Source organism: Palaemon carinicauda, unplaced genomic scaffold (genome assembly GCF_036898095.1).
Source record: "Palaemon carinicauda isolate YSFRI2023 unplaced genomic scaffold, ASM3689809v2 scaffold99, whole genome shotgun sequence".
Lineage (NCBI taxonomy): Eukaryota > Metazoa > Arthropoda > Malacostraca > Decapoda > Palaemonidae > Palaemon > Palaemon carinicauda.
Window position 1 is genome coordinate 227,501 of NW_027172302.1, and position 7,500 is coordinate 235,000.

Below are 7,500 nucleotides of genomic sequence, written 5' to 3' on the forward strand. Positions count from 1 at the left end.
GTATGTTACGTGGACGACATACTTGTGTTCTCTTCCTCAAAAGAAGAACACCTCTGTCACGTGCACATCGTGGTCGACTGCCTGCAACAAAATGGCCTTGTAGTCCGGAACGACAAGTGTACCTTTGGCGTCAATGAAGTATCGTTCTTAGGGCAGTGCATCACTCCTGAAGGAGACCATCCCCTCCATGAGAAGGTAGCAGCCGTACAGAACTTCCCCACGCCCTCGACCGACAAAGCACTGCAGGAATTCTTGTGCATGATCAACTATTATCACCGTTTTCTGCCAGCCATTACCGCCACTCTTGCTCCCCTCTACGCCTCCCTCAAGGGCAACCCAAAAGACCTGAAGTGGGGTCCCCTTCAAGAAGCAGCCTTATGCAACCGAAAAAATGCCCTATAAACCGCTGCTGCCCTCACTTTTCCAGTCCCACATGCCCCTTTCCTTCTCTCCACCGATGCCAGCGAAATCGCTATTGGTGCTGTACTTGAATAGGTGGTCAATGCTTGCCCCGCCCATTGGCAATCTTCAGCAGAAAACTGTCCAAGGCAGAATCGGGCTATTCTACCTTCGATCGCGAATTGCTGGCGGTGCACTTGGCTGTCCGTCACTTTTGCCATTTCTTAGAAGGTACGCCCTTTCTCATTCACACAGACCACATGCCTCTGGTGCAAGCCTTCACTCGAAAGTCTGATTCCTGGTCCACCCGTCAATGTCGACATCTGTACGGTGTGGCTGAATACAATTGCACCTTTCAACATGTCCCTGGGAAAATGAATCCGGTTGCCAATGCCTTTTCAAGAAACATGTTGGCCGCCGTTCAACTGGGATTGGATAACAACGCCTTGGCTGAAGCCCAACGACAGGATACAGAGTATTAAGCATGTAGGACATCCTGCATATCCCTTCGTTGGGAAGACGTCCCCCTCGACGACTCCAACACCACCCTCCTCTGTGATGTCAGTGCTGGTAGACCGCGACCGTGGATTCCTGCTCCCATGTGCCGACAGGTGTTTGATTTCATTCAAGGCCTCTCATATCCCTCGTGCCGTTCTATTACACAGCTGCTGAACACGAAGTTCATTTGGCACCTCATTACTAAGGATGCTAAGGATTGGGTCCACGCCTGTACTTCTTGTCAAACTTCCAAAGTACATCGACACACGGATTCAGGAGTGGGCACCTTTCCTCAACCTCAGCATCGTTTCACCCACATTCACGTCGATGTTGTAGGCCCCCTACCTACATCACAAGGACATCGTTACCTCTTTACCGTCATCGACCACTCCACTCGTTGGCCTGAAGCCATTCCCATGAAAACTGCAACGTCCGCCTCATGTACATCTGCCTTACTCTTAGGATGGATGGCGAGATTTGGTATCCCTGAGCAAATTACTTCTGACATGGGTATCACTTTCACCTCTCAATTGTGGACATCATTAGTGAATCTCCTGGGCATCACCCTACATCAGACAACTGCCTACAACACCGCTGCCAATGGAATGGTTTAACGTTTTCATCGCACCCTCAAAGCAGTTTTGATATCCCGCTGCAAGAACTCCAACGGGTTTACTCAGCTTCCCTGGGTCCTCCTGGTACTAAGGACAACTCCTGAAGACACCCTGGACATCTCTGCAGCTGAAATGGTGTATGGCGAACCGTTGGTCGTCCCTGCCGAATTTTTTCCTTCAGCAATCTCCTCCGAAGATCTCCAGCGCATACGTCACGTTGTGGGAAAATTTACTCCATGCTGCCAGACTTACAAGCCCCCAGCGAAGCATCACATACCGACAGACTTGCACTCTGCAATGCACGTCTTCCTACGCAATGACACTAGCAAGCCCCCGCTAATGCCCCCTTACACAGGCCCTTTTCTTGTGATCCGACACAATCTGAAAGCATTGCTACTAAACAATCATGGCAAAGAAGACTGGGTCTCCATTGATCGTCTAAAACCTGCTTATCTACTGCCAGATGACCCACCTACAGTTCGCCTCTCTAGATCAGGGCGCCCTATTTAACATGTACAGCATGTCATTTTTTAGTGAGGGGAGCCATGTACCACCCATGTGTCACACGAGCGTACTTAATAACGACATTTCTCTTTTTTTTATATATTATCCTTTGTATCTTCGTTCTCCCCTCGACTGGCAGCAACTTGTATTAACCTTTCTGCCTACATCATTGTTAACTATTAACAGAACTGGTTGCCGGCTTGACAAGAAATGGCATGTTTGTATTTTGTGACCTTCTTACCGGGACCTAGTGTGTATATATACTCGATGTACCGTAATAAAGTTACTCAGTTGCATTCATCTGGCCTTTGACTCACAACCTACTCTTGGCCCGTCACAATGGACATGAGTCGTGGTATGACAATGAAACAATGTCCAATAGGTTAAGTAGAATTAAGAACAAAGCCCTCAGAAGAATATTGAGAGTTAAATGGTAGAACATGATTGGAAATGTAACTATATGAGGGATTACTCAAGTGACATATGTGGATGAGATGATGGTGAGGAGTAGATGAAGATGGTTCAGGCATGCTCTTTACACTCCCTAAGAGTACACCAAACTTCATACTGGGCTCCAAAAGGCATTAAAAGAGTCGGAAGACCCAGGCCTACATGGCTGAGGACTATGAAGCGTGAAGTAAGAGATGATGAATGGAGGAGATTTGATATAAAATCTCAAGATAGAGACGAATGGCGAAATCTAACCGAGGCTCTTTGCACCAATAGGCGTAGGAGAGGATGATGATGATGATGATGATGATGATGATGATATATATATATATATATATATATATATATATATATATATATATATATATATATATATATATATATATATATATATATATATATATATATATATATATATATATATATATATATATATATGTCCTAATTCTTAAATGTAGATAAGTGTTGTACGACAATGTAAATGAACTCTATAATCATGAAAATTTCACAAAAAACCTATAACTCAGCATGTTGTTGTGGCAAGATCGCATTTTGATAGCGAGGGGGGTTTAGTTGCCTTTGAGCACTCAAGTAGACAAGGCTCTTACCTGGGAGAGTGTCGATTGTGCAGTTTAGTGTACTTACAAACCTTTTGTAAAATAGAGCGAAAAAAAACCATGTTCCGATGTCTCAGTATCCGCCAACATGGGACATAATGGTGTCAGGTGTAAAAATACGTCTGTTTGCGTATGCTGTGAGCGAAGTTGATCTTTGAGCCAGTAAAATAAAAGTTCAAGATGCCTAGATACACAAGGACTAACATAGATGCTGCAGCTGCAGGAGATGAGAACAAAGGAGCAGTGGGATATAGCGTACCCGATGAAAAATATTGACAGGAAATTAGAAAGCAAGAATTGGAAAATAAGTTAGAAAATTTTGAACAGTTAACGAACAGTCTTGGTTGAACGAGAAAAGAAGTGGCGCGCAACCACAGCATGTCCAACATGCATAAACGAAGTCCAAATGCACACAAGTGAAAGTACACATGCACAGTCGAGTAAAGATACGTAAATCATAGTTCGAAAGTTACCTGAACTCCAGGTAAGTGTTAGGTCTTTTTATGATCAACAGCCTAACGAAGGGTTTCAATCGATTGAAATGTTTTTGAGAGACTTTGAAGTAGCCACATATGGGTGGTCAAAAAGAGAGAACGCTATTTAAGTAATTAGATTGCTGAAAGATGTTCCTGCAATGGAGGTAATGTGTTGGCCACAAGACAGTTTAAGAAGTTATACTGAAATAAAACAACATTTAATTGAGAAGTATACCTTACCTGATACGAGAAAGGGGGACATAAAAGAAAATTACAAACCCAAAATTCGGGAAGGTGAATCCGTTCTTAGTTTTGCAACTCGCATTTTTCGGGATTGCGATTCATTTGCTAGCCGGAGTGCCAATTTTCCAGAAGGTGATAAAAAACCAATTGCCCGTAAATATATTCATAGATTAGTACACCCGTATTTATGTAGTTATTTATTCGATGACAATCCCTTGTTAGCACACGTAGTGAGCGTGATACAAAACATTTTAGACAGATTGCCAGAAGGAAAAATTACTTGGAATAACTGGCCTGATTTTGAGAAGTTGGCAGCCATGAGAGGCACTCAACCCCCAAAGTGGGGTAGGGGAGAACGCAGTCAGCAGGTTAGAAGAGTCTTCAGATGCTGGCAGTGTGGGGGAGAGGGGTACCGACGAGTGGAGTGCCCCACCCAAGAATCCTCCCAATGTTACACTTGTCAGGCCTACGGTCATCTATCTCGAGAGTGCCCAACAAAAAACTCCAACGGCAGGAGGGCTGTGGCACACACACACCTTCCCCCGCCCAACATCCGAGCAAAAGGAAACAGGATGGGGGAGACAAGGGAGTTTGATACCAACACCCCCCCCCCCCAGCCATGACATCACAAGCAGTAGCCAAGGCAGTGCTCCCATCGATGACAGAGTTAGACCAAGCACTGGGAACTCCATCGGTACCCCCAACCTCAACCCCGCAGCACTAAGGAGCAGCGGCATTGCAGCTGAGATCATTGGCCTATGCCCCATATCTTGTAATGGCTGGCTAGGAATGTTAGCAGTTAGGATTGACCTGCCAGATAAATCCATTCGAGTACTGATCGACACAGGAACCAGCGTTTCACTGATTAAAAAAAGATTTTCCTCCAACCCACAACAGTCAGCGGCATCCATCGTCCTCGACATGCCAGGAGGAAATAAACTACGTATAAACCATACAACGATCGTCAATTTTAAGGTAGGATCTGTGAAGTTTACACATGTTTTTTTTTGTCTTGCCCACCTTGGGAATTCCAGGAATCAAGGCTATCTTACGAATATATTACATTTCATGTAATCAAATATGCATTTTTAGGGGAAAAGATAAAATAACAGTAAAAGCTGGAGGGTATATTTGCCACTAGAAAGTCATGAGAGAGTAAGTGCTTGTGCGGGCTTGGAGAGACATTTAAGTAAGGTAACAGCTCTTCCTGAGAGAGGAGAAGTGTTGTCTCCCCAGACACTTACAAGCATATCAGTGACCCCGTGTTGCCCTCTTCCGGAAGGAGCCAAGGTCGTTGTTAAACCCCATGACAATTGGGCGCATATGGTTTTAGAGGGCTTATCAGAAATAAAAGAGAACAGAGCTGATATAACGATAGTTAATTTGTCAAATAAGAGTTATGTTAGTAAGTGATTCTGTGTGTGAATTAGAGTTATGTGAAAATGCTAATAATGGGATGTTGGGAGCCACAACTCAAGCCCGCACAGACGAACGCACTCAAAATTTGATTATACAAGCGCGAAAACTATGTCCGTCAGAATATCAACCTGTAGTTAGTGACATTGTCAATAATTATTCCAATGTAATTGCAATTGGAGATAGTCACCAGGGAGGATTGATCGATTTCCCTTGAGCATTGAAACTGGGCAGGCGGAGCCAATAAAGTCAAGGCCTTATAAGGTACCCATTCATTTCCAGGGAGAAATAGAAAGGGAAATTAATAAATTAAGGGAACAAGGGATATTCGAGGAGAACGAATCCCCCTGGGCTTCAATTGTAGCTGTTATGAAAAAGGATGGCTCGGTAAGATTGTGTGTTGATTATAGGAAGTTGAATGCAGTCACAAAGTAAATCTTGATCGAAGAATTACTTGTGAAGGTACAGGATAGTAAATATTTTACAACTCTTGATTTAAAATCTGGATACTATCAAATACCCATTCAGGAAGACAGTAAATGTAAAACGGCATTTATAGCTAACGATCAACTATTTTAGTTTAATTTTCTTCCTTTCGGTGCTAAAAATGCTCCAAGTCATTTCTCGAGACTCTCTAGAGTAATGATGGTGGTTTTGTCTCCCTTAACTGGCCACAATATTCTTGTTTATTTAGACGAAATCATAATGATAATATTTGTAAAGTCTTAGAAGCATTGCGACGTAATGGTAAAGTACAGATTTTTCTGTAAACAGGTCAAATTTTTAGGTCACATAATAACCCCAGAAGGCATCCAAACCTGCCCCAGTAAAGTAGCGGCTATTAGAGATTTCCCCAGGCCACGTACCCCTATGGAAGTAGCTGAGTTCCTTGGGGTCGCAGGGTATTACCGTAAATTCATAAGATGTTTTGGAGAGATAGGGAGACCCTTAGATGCTTTAAAGAAATAAAAAGTAATAAATTGAGGAATGGAAGAAGAAAGGGCCTTTAACCATTTGAAAGCTGCCTTAACTAGCAATGAATTACTCGCATATCTTAGATTTGACCGCCCGTATTTAGTGACAACAGATGCGAGTAGCATAGCTATTGGTGGCGTAGTTTCTAAATGAGATGATAAAGGCAGAGAGCGACCCATTTGTTTTGCTTCCCAGCCATTAAAATGGGCAGAAAAGAATTATAGTACATTCGACAGAGAGGCTTTGGCTATTCTTTGGGTTCTAGAGAGGCATTGGTTCTTTTTATTAGGTCAGTCGATTGAGTTGCAAAGTGATCATCACCCCTTACGGGATTTGCATTGTAAAAAATTTATATATATATATATATATATATATATATATATATATATATATATATATATATATATATCAACAAATGAAACCAATTTTATTCCACTGTGTTACAGAGGCCTCAGACATGTCCTTAGGGATGTCAGGAGTTTAGCCAGTTTTCATCACCAAGCTTGCCAAGTGCAGATTGGTGATGGTGGGAGACGTTTGTCTAATTGCTTACAGGAAACCAACTTTACATGGATAGCCTGACTAGTAAAGCCTTGCTGATCATGGTGACACACAAACCCTTTTACTACGGAAAGGCATCCTCACAAATACAGTGTGCGTGTATATATATATATATATATATATATATATATATATATATATATATATATATATATATATATATATATATATATATATATATATATATATGTGTGTGTGTGTGTGCGTGCGCGCGTGAGTGTGTGTGTGTTTGTGTGTGTGAATATATATTTATAATCATGGATAAACATGGCTATAACTAGTATCAAATAAAATATGAATACTTCACAATAGCAGAATAACCTAAACAAATATCCTGACCCTAGTACCTACATAGGAAAATTTACATATCGTAGTTAAAGAGTCACGTAATAACAAGGCATGAAATTGAACCGACGTTGTTTTTGGCTCCATTAGAGAGAGTTATTTAGAAGTTGGTCTAAAGAAATGGGCAGCGTCTAATAGGGTCAGGTCGGATGCATAGTTCAGCCCGATCATATCATCTTGTACAAGTATATATCATTCACTTCATCAACCAGATTACTTGCTGGTTTGAATTAGGTTAATTGTTGGAAATTATTATATAAGATTGATTGAACAGGCTATTCATAAATGGTCTGCCGAATGGGAAGAATCCACGAGATATCTTGCCAATTCCAGGGTGGGTTATGACTATAGCCAGTATTTTGGTGCTTGACTGTACTTATATGGTGTTCTTTGACGACTTTT

At 41.9% G+C, this 7,500-nt stretch overlaps 1 long non-coding RNA gene across 1 annotated transcript in view; it reads right to left on the reverse strand.

Annotated features, from left to right (window-relative positions):
- The window catches only part of LOC137637761 (uncharacterized), a 192,136-nt gene that overhangs the window by 183,618 nt on the left and 1,018 nt on the right, over window positions 1-7,500 (reverse strand). The gene's annotated exons all lie outside the window — the stretch shown is intronic.